Source organism: Nomascus leucogenys, chromosome 22a (genome assembly GCF_006542625.1).
Source record: "Nomascus leucogenys isolate Asia chromosome 22a, Asia_NLE_v1, whole genome shotgun sequence".
Classification (NCBI taxonomy): domain Eukaryota; kingdom Metazoa; phylum Chordata; class Mammalia; order Primates; family Hylobatidae; genus Nomascus; species Nomascus leucogenys.
In genome coordinates, this window is record NC_044402.1 from 29,242,730 (window position 1) to 29,259,550 (window position 16,821).

The window sequence follows — 16,821 nt, forward strand, 5'->3', positions numbered from 1 at the left end:
CCTGCCCAACACCTACAGGAGGCACCAGGTAGAAGTACCTCCAACCAGGGTGGAAGCCATGTGTTAGGTGCATGTGTATAAGATGTCTTGCCATTTCAAAGCGCTGCTTGAATATTGTCTCATGGATCTTGTTAGCTCACAGTCAGAGGTAGAATAATCCCTCCTCTCTGTCTGGCCAGAGGGGAAATGAATAAGGTCAATCTATGTCATTGGAGCTAATGATGGAACAACCCAGAAAGGTAGACAGGTGTGTGCAGACTTGGAGCAGTAGGGCAGAGCAACAGGCCTCTTTATCTATCATCTGTTAAGTCTTGTTACATTCAATGCTAGCTAATGGAGGGATCCCTGTGATAAAAGCAGTCTGCAAGGCAATGGACTTGGGGTTATACCTGCCCCAACAAGTATTAACAACACATGCTTAAAGAGAGATGGAGCCTCTCTCCTACAGTACCACCTCTGCTCATGGGAAAGGGAGGAGAAATCTGTTGGTCAGTGTCCAGGGTATTCTCAGGGTCATGTTCTACTGGCGGTAGGACCACTAGGTGTTGAAGGTTTGCATACTTGCTCAGTGCTCTCTCTTGCCCACTTGATTTCATGGCTTCTAGCCTGCTACAGCAAAGTTGGCCTCTTCATATGCTCTCTCTCTGTCTCTCTCTCTCTCTCTCTCTTTCTCTCTCTCTCTGTCTCTCCCTCTCCCTCTCCTTCCAGTTCACCTGTCTACAACTAACCAGATCCCTGGTCTGCTCCGGAGACCCAAGTATCTTGGAGTTCATGGAGAGGGAGGAAATCCAGCGGTGCCACTAGGAACCCTAGAAAGGTGCATGGCTGTACCAGGATGTGCCCACACAGGATGGGATTGTCAGCCTCCATACAACATGCTGGACTCAGAGCAGAGCAATGTGACAGTGCACTAGGGACACAGGCAGCCAGCAGGGCACTCTCCACCTGCCATGCTCACTCAGAGAGGGAGGAAGAGAAGTCCCTGGCACAGGCATCCCACTGAAGGCATCGGAGCACTTGGGCAATTGAAAACTAGACCCTGGCAACCTGACTTTAGCCTTATTTCTTTTCTTTTTCTATTATGCCCCTTTAGAGAAGTCAGAAAATAAGGAGAGGTGGAGTCCTGATGGTCCTGGATCCAGCCATACCTGAAGACAGGATCTGCCCAGACATAACAGATATGTGAGCCTTTGGGGCTTCTGCTGTGTGAGTTGCTTTTCTTTCACTCCCAAGAGTCCCAGAAAATACAAGTCATGTCGCCTTGCCTCCTGGGTGTTTTCCTTCACTTTGTTTCCTCTTCTCCCTTCTCGTGCTTACCTTCCGAGAAGCCTGCCTCCTGCACGAACCCTTCCCACAAGCCCTGTGCTTCCCCTGGCCTGCCCATTCCAACAGCCCTGGGATTCTGCCTCCTCCCTGTGGGCCACTTCCTCAGGTGTTTCCAAGAGGAGGTTACTATGTACCCATTGGGGTCTGTCTGGACAAGAGCACTGGCTTTGGTCCTGGGCTTCAACCCTGACTCCCCCATGTATAGGCTGTGGGCTTCTGGGGGAGCTACTCTACTCAACTCTCTGGGCAATGAGGACACTGATAGGACTGACCTCATAGGGTGTTTCTGCGAATGAAATGAGACAAGGCAGATAAAAGCTCTCAGCATAGTGCCTGGCATAGAGTAATTGCTCAATAAATGTTATTTATTGTTTTTCCACACCTGTAAAAGGCAACCACTTGTGTTTAAAGATATAATGCCAATAGTTCTGATTTGTGCATTTCCTCAACCTTGAATGGGTTTCCCTCTATGTCCCTTTCATACCTGACGACAGCAATACCAGCTTCAGCTAGAGTTTTTGGAAGACATCAGTAGGGTCAGTTAAAATCAATTCATTCTGCACAGACCATAGTGTCAGATGATCATAGGAACTGACGTCCTCTGGATGTTAGAATTATTATCAAAACTTAACACCAGCTTTGGTTTTGCAGAAGGAAGAACATGCAGCAATGTTTCTCAGCAATGGTCTTCCCCTATCACCATGCTTGGTATTCTAGAAGGTTATTTCAGGGCAGTGGTTCTCAGTGTGGGTTCCACAAAGCCAGCAGCACCAGTATCACCCGGGAACGTATTAGAAATGCATATTCTCGGGTCCCACCACAGACTTGCCGGGTGGGGACCAGCAATCTGTGTGTTCACAAGCACTCGAGTCATCCAGAAGATTCTCAAGCATGGGAGCCACTAATTTAAAGGTTTTACAGATTCTACATGTTTTAAGCTCTTAAGTCTGTCTTCTCACTATCCATGTCTTCAGCTTCAAACAATCTCAGAAAACAGGGCTTTTAAAAATAGTCATTACTAATTTTTAATAACAAAACATTTTATAAGGGAAATCTATTAGCCATAGATGGTGCAGACTGCAGTTCAGAGTGTGTTTTAGTGAACACAAGGTGATCACCATGTCTTACTTTTTTATCTTATTCTTTCTTTTATTTGTCAACTTTTTATTGAAGTACAGTATACATACAGAAGTGTTCGCATATCCTAAGTGTACAGTTAGCTGAATTTTCATTAAATGAACACATCTATGTACCAAGCAAGCAGATGAGAAAATCAAACCCTGCAGCACCCCAGCTCGTGATCCCTTCTAATCCCACCCCTGCCCCATCCATTGCAATTTTTTTCTTTTTCTTTTCTTTCTTCTTTTCTTTCTTTCTTTTTTCTTTTTTCTTTTTTTTTTGAGACGGAATCTTGCTCTGCATCCCAGGCTGGAGTGCAGTGGCGCAATCTTGGCTCACTGCAACCTCCACCTCCCAGGTTCAAGCAATTCTCCTGCCTCAGCCTCCTGAGTAGCTGGGATTACAGGTGCCCGCCACGACGCCTGGACAGTTTTTGTATTTTTAGTAGAGACGGGGTTTTGCCATGTTGGCCAGGCTGGTCTCGAACTCCTGACCTCATGCGATCTGCCCTCCTCAGCCTTCCAAAGTGCTGGGATTACAGGCGAGAGCCACCGTGCCCAGCCTGCAATTTTTTTTAAATTTCAGGAATACTTCAAACAAGCAATTTATTTTAAAGAAAGTTACTATCCTAGTCACCTCACTTACACCGAAATTATTTCAGTGTTGCTCATTCCCTTCTGTGCATATATTTTATGTAGTTTTGTATTTTATCCTGTTAGAATGTCCCTGTTCCATGTTGTTACATAATTTTCATAAACACTATTTAAAATGATCCCAGCTTAATGTGTGGCTCAAACCTGTAATCCCAGCTATTCGGGAGTCCAAGGCGAGAGGATCACCTGAGACCAGGCATTTGAGACCAACCTGGGCAATGTAGCAAGATCCCCAGCTCTAAAAGATGTTTGTAAAATTTAGCCAAGCATGGTGGTGCATGCCGTAGTACTAGCTACTTGGAAGACTAAGGCAGAAGAATCATTTGAGTCCAGGAGATCAAGGCCACAGTGAGCTATGACCATGCCTCTGCTCCCCAGCCTAGGCAGGGAGCAAGACCCCCATCTCTATAAATAAATAAACACTTATATACATACATAAAAGAAAGAAAATGACCCCACATTGTACCATCATATCAAAGTGTCAATTAACCATCATTCCCCCATATGTAGGCTGTTTCTATTCTGCAGTGAACCTCCTCATGTCTCATGCATCCTTTTTCTTCTCTGGAATTATTTCCTTAGAATCAGCTGTCAGAGGAGAAATGACTAAGTCAAAGGCTCTGAACGTTTTATTAGGGCTCTTTATTATTTGCACTGTTTGTAAAAAATGTGAATCCCATCTTGGGTAACACTTTTGTGCATTTCTGAGCTCCTCCCTGCATCTTAAAATTTCTGGATATAGATTCTTCTCTCTCATGCCCTTGTGAACCCAGAAAAATACTTCTGGCAGCACTGGGCAGGAGTGGTGGATGCTAGTAGATTGTCTCCCACTGGGGAGGAGTGGCGGATACTAGTAGATCATCCTCCATTAGCTGGGCTGTAGCTTGGCAGGGGCACCAGCAGGAGCCCACACCCTCCCCCAGGGGATGCATGTGGAGGAGAGGGGGTTCAGGGAGAGAGTCAACCTTCCCTGAGGATCCTCAGAGGAGCTCCTAGTGGCCATCAAAGGCCCAACAAGGCCCCTTTCCCTCCTCAGGAGAGATGGAAATCATGGGGGACAGGCAGTGAGGGAGCATAACGTTGGACAAGAGAATAGGAGTGAGTTAAAACCCACAGGAGAATCCAGGCTCCCAGAGCAATTGCAGGACCATGCGCTGATTGGGCTGGACAGGAGTGATTATTTATTCATGCATTGCTTGTTCTCCATTTCCTAAGGGACCTGCCCCCTCCCCTTGAAAGGCAGGCAGCACCAAGAGGATAGGATGAGTCTGGAGTTAGCACAGAGTGGGGAGATCTAAAAAGAGGGCGCACACATGGGGCCATGTGAGGTCGGTGGGGTCATGGGAGGTCGGTGGGGCCACATGGCCATGGGCCAGAAGGGCAGGCTGGGGCTAGAAGAAATCAGACTGTGGGTTTCAATGACAATGTTCGTTCTGTCATCCTAGAGTCAGGATAACATAGAGCACAGGCTTTGGGGCTAGAGTCTCTGGGGTAGTCGTATAATCTGAGCAAGTCTCTGTCGCAGTCTCCTTATCTGTAAAATGGGGAAGAGATAGTACCAGCCTCCTAGAGTGATTGTGAGATTAAATCTGTTCATAGGAGAAAACACTTAGACAAGCACCTCCCATAAACCTGCTCCTCCCTGCACCACAGTGTAAGAGTCAATGCTTTGCTGTAGACACAGCCAGGCAGAGAAAGGGTAAGGAGAGTCAGCCTGTGCCCTCTGCACCATCACTCATGAACCCAGAAAATGCCCAGAGAGAAACCCTAGCCCCTTCTCTGACTCTTCCACCCATTCATTCACTGATCCATTTGTGGTGAGGATGGGAAAGGGCTGTGGAGCAGGTCATGTCAATGACAGCCACTCCTTCAACTTCTACCTCAAGCTCCCCATGGCTCCCTCTGGGCATTGCAAGGAACAAGCAAGACCCAACCTCCACTTGGCTGGAGCCCAGAGAGTCCCCTGCAGCCCCTCAAGGTTGGGGGAAGAGATTGCAGAAGAGGGTCATCTGATCCTCTGCACACCAGACACCTGGGCCCAGGGTGGGGTGAGAGAGAATGCTATTCATCATGCGTCATTTTCTGATTGGAGCAGGAGGCTGAGGGCGCAGCAGGAAAGTGTTGATGGGGAAGATGAGGAACTAACATTGAACAATTCCCTCCTATGCGTTGGACCCTGTGCTGGGTGCTCTGATGTATACAGTCTCACATATACATATATTATCCCCACTTTACAGAGAAGAAAACTGAGGCTCAGAGAAGTTAGGCAACTTGGCCACCCTTGAGCATTTATTACTGCCCAGCATTGTACTGGCCACTGAGGGGGACACAGACAGGACAGAATACCTGATTTTTCTTTTTAAGTGGTGTCCATTAGAGCAGGAGAAATGACTGGCCTGGGAAAGTCTCGCAAATGATCCACATTGATACAAGCTAGAGTGCTCGGTGACATGGCTTGGATGGAGTACTCTGGAGACGTGGCAGATGAAACAAGTGACTTGGGCCCAAGAGGGAGTGGTGAGGCTTGGGCTGAGTCTTGAAAGTTGGGAACCACGTGGATGGGCAGTGGGGAGTGAGAGAAACACGAGTGGTGAAAGGGAGAAGGGCGTGGTAAAAGTCCACCAGGGTTCTTAACACACACAAACTCTGTATTTCAGGTCCCCAGCTGCCCTATAGAGCAGCATCCCTGGTAGCTGTCCCTATCTTTGTCCTTAACTTCTCTGAGCCCTACTTGGGTCTCTACTGCCTCTGGCCACCTGGCCCCGGCTTCAGACTGCAAAGAAGGCTGCCTGGAAAAGACCCATCCAAGAAGGAAGGTGTACCCAAAGGGTGAGTTTTTTTTAGGGGAGACCCTAGAGAATAAAACAAAAGTGGATTTCAAATTCTGTCCTCCTTGGCCCATGCAGATAAAACCCAGGACTGGCCGGGTGTGGTGGCTCACGCCTGTAATCCCAGCAATCAGGAAGGCTGAGGTGGGTGGATTACCTGAGGTCAGGAGTTCAAGACCAGCCTGGCCAACACGGTGAACGTTCATCTCTACTAAAAATACAAAAAATTAGACAGGCATGGTGGTGGTGGATGCCTGTAATTCCAGCTACTTAGGAGGTTGAGGCAGGAGAATCTCTTGAACCCAGGTGGTGGAGGTTGCAGTGAGCTGAGATCACGCCATTGCACTCCAGCCTGGGCAATAAGAGCAAAACTCGTTTCAAAAAAAAGCCCAGGACCTACCTACACAAACAAGGCATACTCTTCCACCCCCGAGACCCCATGGGTTCTTGTGGATCAGCCCCTCACCTTATTCTGGTCCCTCAGAAGCCTTTGGCCTAAGACACTGAGCACAGAACAAGGGACTGTGCTAAGAGTGTCTCCCATTTGGGTCACAATGTTGGATGAATCCCTCACCCCCGGGACCTCAGCATTTACATCTGTAAAATGGGACTAATGCACTTGTCCTCCCCCTTCAGAGTGCAATGGTGAGATATGTCCCTGGAAAAAGGCTGCTGCTATGTGAGCCTGGCTTCATTGCATGAGCACTTGCCATGTGCCTGGCATCGTACTAGGCAGTGGAGAGAGCAAATATGAACAGAAAACAGCCTTTGCTGTCAGCAGCCCCACAGCCTAGTAGTAGGGGCAAACAAGTAACACCGATGACAGGCACATGGAGAGGTGAGGGTGGAAGTGTGGTGGTGGGGGGTGGGTGGGTAGATGACCCTGGGGGCCAAGGAAGGGCTCACAGAGGAGTTGGCCAAGCAGATTTCCCGGGGGTGAGGAAGGGCATTCCAGATGGAGAGGTCAGGATATGTGGATGCAAAGTAAGGGAGCAGGACCAGCCACACCAAGCTCAGCAGGGAGGCAGCAGGACCCAGTGGGGCTGACATCGGCTTGGAGCCAGGCTGCTAGGGTTCAAACCCCTGCAATGTGTGACCTTTTACTTTTCTTTTCTTTTATTTATTTTTATTTTGAGACAGGGTCTCACTCTGTTGCCCAGGCTGGAGTTCCGTGGTTCCACCATAGCTGACTGCAGCCTCAACCTCCTGGGCCCGTGATCCTCTGGGTTCAGCCTCCTGAGTAGCTGGACCAAAGCCACACACCACCACATCTGGCCAATTTTTAATTTTTTTGTAACTAACATAGTGAGACACAGCATCTCACTATGTTGCCCAGGCTGGTCTCAAACCCCTGGGCTCAAGCAATCCTCCTGCCTTGGCCTCCCAAAGTGCTGGGATTACAGGCATGAGCCACCACACCCAGCCCTTACAATCTGTGATCTTGGACAAGTCACTAATCGCCCTGTGCCTCAGTTTCCTCACAGGCTCTACTGTACTTATAGTTTCTTCTCTTGTCCAGATAAAATGAGTTACATGCACAAAGCACTTAGAACAGTGCCTGGCACATGCTTAGCAGTTCATAAATGTTACAGATGATGATGATGAAGTGATGGGGCTGGAAGGCCTAAATAAACCCACACAGAGGCAGGCAGAGTGGAAATTGTAATCCCCGAGTCTTAGGGGATGGTAATGGCTGGTGAACCCAAGACATACAGGTTGAACCCTAAGTCAGGAGGATTTGCAGAGATGAGGGCCTTTCAGCTGCCCATCGGTTTCAACAGCACATCAGAGAAAAAAAATGGTGGGGCTGGGGACTGTAAAAAGAGCTGTCCCTTAGCTAAACTCCCTCCTTTGAGGTTAGAACCAGAAGGGCAAGCCCTGAAACCTCACCAAGATAAGGGGGTGCTGCCCTCTCCCCACCTCTCTCCAGGGCCTGGTTCAACTCCCGGGCTCTCCGGGACAATGGCACGCTCGTGAGAGAGGCCGCAGAGCGAGGCAGCTTTTCTCACAGGAGCAATGGAGAGAGAGAAAGCCAAGGTCTAGGGTGCCTCAGAGCGCAATGGCCCGGGATCACGGGACGTGCCTGTGCCTACCCGGCGACCCTGCGCGCGGCCCTCAGGAGCGCGGCGATTCGGGGCCGTGTGCCACCAGAGGGCGCGCTGGATCTCAGAGTGTGCGGAGCGCTCAGCGAGGGGCGCGCGGTGGGAACTAGGGAGAGCGGACCAGTGCTCGCCTGTGTGCGCGTGGGGGCGGAGGGAAAGAGGGGAGAGAGCCCGCGTTCCCAGAAAGCCTGGAGTTCGAGGGTTAGGCCTTTCCAATCAGCTAGCTCTGAGCAATCGGGGCCGAGGACATAGAAAAGTTACACTAGTAATACCAAACTTACACAATGCTCACCGTGTGCCAGGCACAGTTATCCAAACCTCACTACCACCAGAAAGCCGGATCTTATTACTGTCTCCACTTTATAGTCGGAAAAACTTGAGCTACCCTGAGCCAGAGGCCCCACATCTGGCTAGGGCCAAACCTGGGATTTGAAGGCCCAGGGTCTGGCTTCAGGGCCTGTGCCCCCAACCGGTGCCCTGTAATAATACCTCTCTAGTAATCTATTCTCCCAGGTCCACTTGAGGCTTGATCACTTTCTCACTAGCAGCTCCCTGGTTAAGGCAGCTCAACCCTTTCCTGCAGAAAAGTTGAGCAACTACATTCCCACTTGCCAGGCTGGCATCACTACTGCAGCTGCCCCAAACCTCAAAGACTGCTCAGTGGCCGCCAACAGGTTCTGATTTAATTAACATGTACTGAACACTTACTGCATGCTGGGAACTGAGTTAAGGCATTTACATAGGTTCTTATGCAATACTCCCAGTGATGTGTAAATTACGTGTACTTGCTCTGATTCTCATTTTACACACGAAAAAAAGTCAGGAGGGTAAGTGGTTTTCCGGAGTCACACAGTTCACTCCAGCCTGTGGAGCTCCAACCACCGTATTCACTTATCCATTCATTCAACAAATCTACTCTGTGCCAAGCACTGACTCAACAGCGAACAGGACACTTAAAAACCTGTTCACTTGCTTTCTTGGAGTTTGCTTTTTTTTTTTTTTTTTAGAGACTGGGTCTCGCTCTGTCTCCCAGGCTGGAGTGCAGTGGTGCCATCATAGTTCCCTGCAGCCTTGAACTCCTGGGCTCCAGTGATCCTCCCACCTCAGCCACCCAAGTAGCTGTGACTACAGGCATGAACCACTGCACCCAGTGAAGTTTATACTCTTCTTCATCAGCTATAGAGAGTCCCCCACTGACATTCACCCAGTCCTTGTTTCTTGTTGGTTTATGAGAAGAGGTGAGAAGAAGTCATATGCTCTGAACAGAAAGGAAAACAAGCTTTTTGCATATGGTGGCATATATGAGATAATATTCCTGACCTTCACCCAGAGGTTAGTACACTGATGGCTGTTATGGGTTGAATCGCGTCCCTCAAAAAGATATGCTGAAGTCCTCACCCACAGTACCTGAGAATGTGACCTTATTTAGAAATATGGTCATTGCAGATGTTGTCAAGTTAAGATGAGGCTATAATGGAGCAGGGCAAGCCCTAACCCAGTACAACCAGTGGCCCTATCAGAAGAGGAGAAGACGTGCGGATGACACGGACATGCTACAACGGAGGAGACTGAAGTGCTGCAGCTCCAAGCCAGGAACACCAGTGACTGCCAGCAACCACCATAAGTGAGGAAGACGTAGGAAGAATTCTCCCCAGGGTTTTAAAGGGGGCATGGCCCTGCCCATACCTTGATCTTGGACTTCTAACCTTCAGAACAGTGAGACAATACATTTGTTTATTTTTAAGCCACTCAGTGTGTGGTACTTTGGTATAGCTGCCCTAGGAAACCACTCTAATGATATTAACTTTAATTCTTTTCCATTCATGGGGATGGTGTGCTCCCTCATCCAGGTTCTTTTTCTCACTCCAGCCCCACAGTGGCCAGGGGTGGGGGAGTACTGAGGTCATGCACAGGTGCAAAGCTCATCGGCCACAATGACATCTACCCCCAACCTGTGGTCTCAGCATCACCATCCTCTACCTGACTGAACAAACCCATGGTTACCAGGCAAGATGACAAAGGTGTATTCAGCTGGCAGAGGCAAGGCAGACAGCAGGCAGGTGTGCCCAGGGCCCCTGCACCTCACCTGCCAGCCTCACTCAGCACTGCCAAAGCCTCGTGTCACTGATGTATTGCCTGTTGATTCCTGCCGAGGGACAGGGCAGCAGGAGAAGCTGCGTCCTGCTAGTCCATCAAACTGTGTCCAGGTGGTCCATGGCGGCATCAGGCAGAAGCCATCAGCCTTGTGGGGAGTCGTGCCTGACCTGGTCTCTCTCCCTCAACAATCACCCCCTAAAGTGCCTTGATACAGCTGTCATCATACCTGGCTCATCAGAGGGCTTCAGGATCTGGGAGACAGAATATTGATTTGCTTGGCTTAGGATATTCTGGTTTGAAAATAAACAAAGTGCCAAATCTGAAAACTGGGGAGTGACTCACCCCCTCATTGTGAAGTTACAGACACTAGTGGCTTCTGCCATCCTGGTAGGTTGGGGCCCTGGAAACAGTCACTTTGAATCTCCTGGGCAGCCATGCAAGTGTTTCTCAAACCCCTTCAGCTTGCTGATTTTTTCTGGATGTACAGACATTTGCAGGCATACGTCCCGTCTCTCTAGAAAGGTAGCAAACTTCGCGAGGGCAAGGCCTGTTTTGAATTGCTCTGTGTCCAGCACAGTGTCTTCTACGATCAAAGGAAGCTAGGCACATGGTCAGCCCTACCCACACACCTGGCTGGCTTGAGGGCGGACATGCTTTAGGGAGAAGTAGAGGTTCCTTCTGGATTGTCCAGCCCAGCTTATGTGGGAGGGAGAGGAGCAGAGATTCAGGGCAGATGCTCCATGTAGGTGCAGAGGAGCTCTTCATGGGAACTTCCCCCAGGATAGGAGTTTCAGAAGGTGGGGCAGGTTGGTGGGTGGCAGCAAGGGAGTGGAGGAAGAAAAGAACGCTCCAGTATCACTCACTAAGAGAATACTTGTCTCCCACAGGAACAGGTAACCAAGAAAAGGAGTGTGAGGTGGCAGAGAGAATAGTAAGCCTGATGAATCTTACTGAATGTAAGCCTGGTTTTCATTAGACCCACCCCAGGCACATGGACCCTACTTCCCCAGTAGTGCAGCAATATTTTCCTAGCTGCAAAGGCTCTTTCCTTTTCCTGAGTCTTTCTTTCCCTTTTTCCCTTCTCTATTCATTCATCACTAAACAAATCTTTAATGAGCATGTACTCAGAGTCAGGCATTGTTCCAGGTGCTGGGGACCCAGCAGGGAAAAAACAGACAAAATGACCTGCCTCTACAGAATTTACATTTTAGTGGATGAGGATGCTCTCTGCTTTCCTTTTTCTCATCCTTACCTTACCACCCACTAGGCTATTGGTAGTTTAGATAAACCCCAACTAGAGAGTCCAAATCTCATTCATGCATTCATTCTAGAGCTGTCCATTAAGTGCCTAGGATGTGCGAGGCACCATTCTAGACCCTGGAGATCTTGAGCATCTCGCAGGAGGCCACACCTTCTTGGGTTAAGGACAATCTAAAAGAATTACCCCTCCCTTCTCAGACCAGTGCATCCCTCTGGACACAGAGATGTCGCAGGAAACTCTTGATTATTTGTGGATATTGCGTACAGAATGCAGGTTGAGTTAGGTGTGAGCCACTGAGATCTTGCCTTTTCCCTTTGTCGCCTCCTTTCGTGATCCCCGCTTTGCACCCTTTGGAGCCCAGGAGACCAGAGAGGGAGCCCTGGCACACGCTGGGCTCCATTCCTGAGGGGAGCTGTCTCCCGCCATAGCAGCTCAGCCACCCCGGACTCCAGCTGCCCCGCCAGCCCTCGCTGCTTTAATTAACTCTGCCCGGATGCGCTGACTCACTCATTGGCTCTGTGACCCGCCTGGTCACAGAGGACACCTCCTCAGACACAATTACATTTGAGGATGAAGCATTTCCTCTGGGCACGGAACAAGCTAGTGAAAGCTTTTCTGGGGGAGTGGGAAGGGGGGCCTGCTTGGAGATGACTCACGAGCAGGCCTTGAGGTTAGTGGCATCCCACAGGGCAGGTGCGTCTCATTCAAATGCTATATGCCCTACAGGCCTTATTACTGTGTGGAAGTTTCTGTTCTTGCGGGGAGAAAGAAAACGCACCCACCTTCCTAGGTAAAAGGGGACTTAACACATGCATCAAGACGGGGTATATCAGTAACTATGCGCAGTGTCCCCAAAGCCCTGGGTGGCACCCCAAAGCCCCACAATCAGCCATATTTATTTAACACAGCCTATGCACTTGCCAAGACACAAAGGAAATAAATAAAATATAATCCCTCAGCCTAGATTTGAGAAGAAGAATCGAAGACTCTAAGCTCTATAGCATCCCTGTGAGACAGGTATTCTCAGTCCCATTTTATGGACTAGGAAATTGAGGCTTGGAGAGACTGAGTGACCTACTTTCTCAGGAACCGCACTGGCTTTAAAAATTCAGTTGGCTAAGGATGATTCTGAGGTCTTGCACAGGTGAGCAGGAGGACAGCCCAGAAAAATTGAAGTCTGGTCCTCTTTCCTGACTTACATTTTAAAGACACAAGGAAAGAAAACTAAGAAACCAGCCTGCGTGGGTATGACGGAAACAATATTCACGTTGGAAAACCTCCTGTTGTCCTCTAAGTACAGCCTCTTGCAAGTCTATGGAAACCAACAGTCTCAAGCCCCAGACATCCACCACAGGGCTGCGTCTGGCGCTGAGCCTGGGGGAAAGGTTATCAGTGTTTCCTTTGTGGACATCTGACATCTCTCTTTAAATTGAAGTGAAAGAATTTGCATTTTAATGATGATTTTACCACGTTTGTGCCACCTTGAAGTGGCTAATAATTATTAGGTTGGTGCAAAAGTTATTGCGGTTTTTGCCATTGAAACTAATGGCAAAACCCACAATTACTTTTGTACCAACTTAATGAAGGATACTCAACAAAAGAAATTCATCAGGAAGTGTGGTAGGTATATAGTTTAAAACATACTCAGATGTCATTCTTATGACATCTGTAGGGACACAGCCATCCATCCAGAATCCACCTATCCATCCAAATACTTCCTGACCATTTGTCACATATAGAAAGAACAGTGAATTAGACACACACGGTCTGTGCCCTCAGGTAGAAGAAAGGAAGCGGCTGCTACCCATGGGTGATCTGACTGGTTGGTGGCTCAGTGGGGTGAGGAGTCTCCTGAAATGTTTGCTCAGAGTCCTTGACCTCAAGGTGAGTGTAATAGAGATGCTCTGGACCTTGGGGTCGGGCAGAACTGGATTGGAGTCCAGGCTCCTTCACTTACTAGCTGTACAACTTTGGACAAATTACTTAACCCCTCTGAGCTTTGGGTTCTTTATATGCAAAGTGAAGTGATACCTACCTGGAAGAGTTGTTGGGCAGATTAAGTGAGCTATTTCAGTGTCTATGACATGCACTGTTGCAGGCACTGGCTTTAGTGTCCATAATAGTAGCTTAGAGTATCAGGCCCCCCATTCTGTGCTAAGTGTTACCCATTTAATTCTCATTTAATTTTCTCTCTGTGTCTGTGTGTGTGTACACACTCACACTTCATGAGCAAATACTGTCCCCATTTTATTGGTGCGGAAACTAAGACTCAGGGAACATGTAACCAGCCCAGGATCGCACAGGTACTAAGAGACCTGGCTGGGATTTGAACCACATCTCTCTGCCTCCAGAGTCCACGCACAATAGTAATGTTTTCCCACTACCCACATACATAGGCATAGGCTGATAGCTCACAGCCTAGCCTAGGGTCTGGACTCCTCCTTCAGCCCACAGACAGTAACCCTAAGTTGGATGAGGAAAGATGACATATGAAGGCTTCAGTCTCCCTACACGGTGATATAGGGAGACTGCTTGTTTCCAAGAGGCCAGGGTAAGGGACAAAGGTGTTGGAGAAGCCTCACTTCCTGCTACAGCCCCCAAAGTGGCATCTGGGACCCAGCATCGGCCTGGCTCTGCGGGCAGTGTTTGCACAAGCACGTGCCTGTGAGCGTGCGTGTTGGGGGCGATGTTATTCACAGCCGCTGGCCGACAGTAAATAAGACAGTGGAGCTTGATTCATGAGCTCTGACAGGAAATCTATAGCATGTGGTGTCTATAATCCACATGCTACGGCGTGGCAAAATGAAAGAACAACAGCCCAATTACGGAATCCTAGTGGATCCTGGGCACACCTCTCAGACCTTACAGGGCTCTGGCTTGGCTTGGCTGGGGGTGGCCTGTCTGGAGCAGCTGGGGCAGACGCTCCCACGGTCTGGGCACATGGGGAGCAGCCCCCAGGAGCAGCTCCCAGTTGAGGTGCCTGGGCAGAGTCCGGCTGCCTGGGGGATGGGAAAGAGGGGCATGGAGGCTGGCACTCCCAGCCAGAAATCCAGGCTCAGGTCAGCTCACCCGGCACCAAGCCCCCACGGCATCTTGAGGCCTAGCCCCAGGGGAGTCCCTTCAGCAGACAAAAGCAACCTGCAGACCCCCACGCTCTCTGCCTCCTGCTTTCAAACCCAGGACACTAAGGGTGTTGCCCTGGGTGAGCCAGTGATGGGTGCCCCGGTGGAAGTCATTTCAGGGTCTGGCCTTTGGGGATTTAGAGAAGGCTGGGTTCTAGGCATCTCAGCCGATCAGAGGGGTTAACATTCCCACTTAGGACACATAGCAGTTCCCCACCAAGTATTGCAGAAGGTGGAGGAGCAGCTTTCCTTCACCTTAAGGGCAGGATCTGCATGGATTCCATCTTTTTAGCCCTGACCATATACTGGGTTGAACAGTATATCCTCAAAATCCATGTCCACTCTGTGAATGCGGTCTTATTTAGAAATAGGATCTTTGCCTGTGTACTCAAGATGAGGTCATGCGAGATTAAAGCGGGCCCTAATGATGTGTCTACAGGCCAAGAAACACCAAGCATTTCTGGCAACCACCAGATACCAGGAGAGAGGCATGGACAGATCCTTCCTTAAATGGCCCTGCCAGCACCTTGATTTTGGACTTCTGGCCTCCAGAACTGCGAGAGAATCCATTTCTGTTGTTTGAAGCTACCTGGTGTGTGGTAATTTGTGACAGCAGCCCTGGGAAAGCAAGACACACAGCCTGGCACACAGTACCTACCTAAAAAACAAATGTGAGCAGAGGGCCCGGAAGGTCTGAATTCAAGTCTTGGCTTTATTAATTGGGCCTCTCTGATCTTATTCAAGCTACTCTGTAACTCCTCCTCTACAGAGCAGCCAGAGCAAGTGTTTAAAAGCACAACACTTTTCCTCTGGTTGGATACCCAGTAGCGAGACTGCTGGATCAAATGGTAGTTCCACTTTTCGTTCTTTCAGGAATCTCCACACTGTTTTCCATAGTGGCTGTACTAGTTTACATTCCCACTAGCTGTGTAGAGGTGTTCCCGGATCACAGCATCCATGCCAACATCTACTGTTTTTTGATTTTTTGATTATGGCCATTCTTGCAGGAGTAAGGTAGTATCGCATTGTGGTTTTGATTTGCATTTCCCTGATCTTTAGTGATGTTGAGCATCTTTTCATGTTTATTGGCCACTTGTGTGTCTTCTTTTGAGAATTGTCTATTCATGTCCTTAGCCCACTTTTTGATGGGATTGTTTGGTTTTTTTCTTACTGATTTGTTTGAGTTCGTTGTAGATTCTGGATATTAGTCCTTTGTCAGATGAACAGATTGTGAAGATTTTCTCCCACTCTGTGGGTTGTCTGTTTACTCTGCTGACTATTCCTTTTGGTGTGCAAGAGCTCTTTAGTTTAGTTAGGTCCCAGCTATTTGTCTTTGTTTCTATTGCATTTGCTTTTGGGTTTTTGGTCATGAAATCTTTGCCTAAGCGAATGTCTAGAAGGGTTTTTCCAATGTATCTTCTAGAATTTTTATAGTTTCAAGTCTTAGAAGTCATTATTTGAAAAAGATACTTGCACATATATGTTTATAGCAGCACAATAGCAAAATCCTGGAACCAACCCAAATGCCCATCAATCAACGATTAGATAAACTGTGGTATATATATGATGGAATACTACTCAGCCATAAAAAGGAATGAATTAACAGCATTTTCAATGACCTGGATGAGATTGGACACTATTATTCTTTTTTTTTTTTTTTTTTTTTGAGATGGAGTCTCACTCTGTCACCCAGGCTGGAGTGCAGTGGCGCCATCTCAGCTCACTGCAAGTTCTGCCTCCTGAGTTCACACCATTCTCCTGCCTCAGCCTCCCAAGTAGCTGGGACTACAGGTGCCCACCAGCATGCCTGGCTAATTTTTTTAATTTTTAGTAGAGACAGGGTTTTGCCATGTTGGCCAGGCTGGTCTTGAACTCCTGACCTCAGGTGATCCACCCGTCTCGGCCTCCCAGAGTGCTGAGATTACAGGCATGAGCCACCACGCCCAGCCTGGAGACTATTATTCTAAGTGAAGTAACTCAGGAATGGAAAACCAAACATCATATGTTCTCACTGATATGTGGGATCTAAGCTATGAGGATGCAAAGGCATAAGAATGATACAATGGAGTTTGGGGGCTTGTGGGGAAGAGTGGGAGGGGGGCAAGGGGTAAAAGACAACAAATATGGTGCAGTGTATACTGCTTGAGTGACGGGTGCACCAGGATCTCACAAATCACCACTAAAGAATTTATTCATGTAACCAAATACCACTTGTACCCCAGTAACTTGTGGAAAAATAAAATAATTAAAAATAAATAAATAAATAAAAGCACAACGCTAATAACAATAGTGAATATTTTGAGCACATAACAC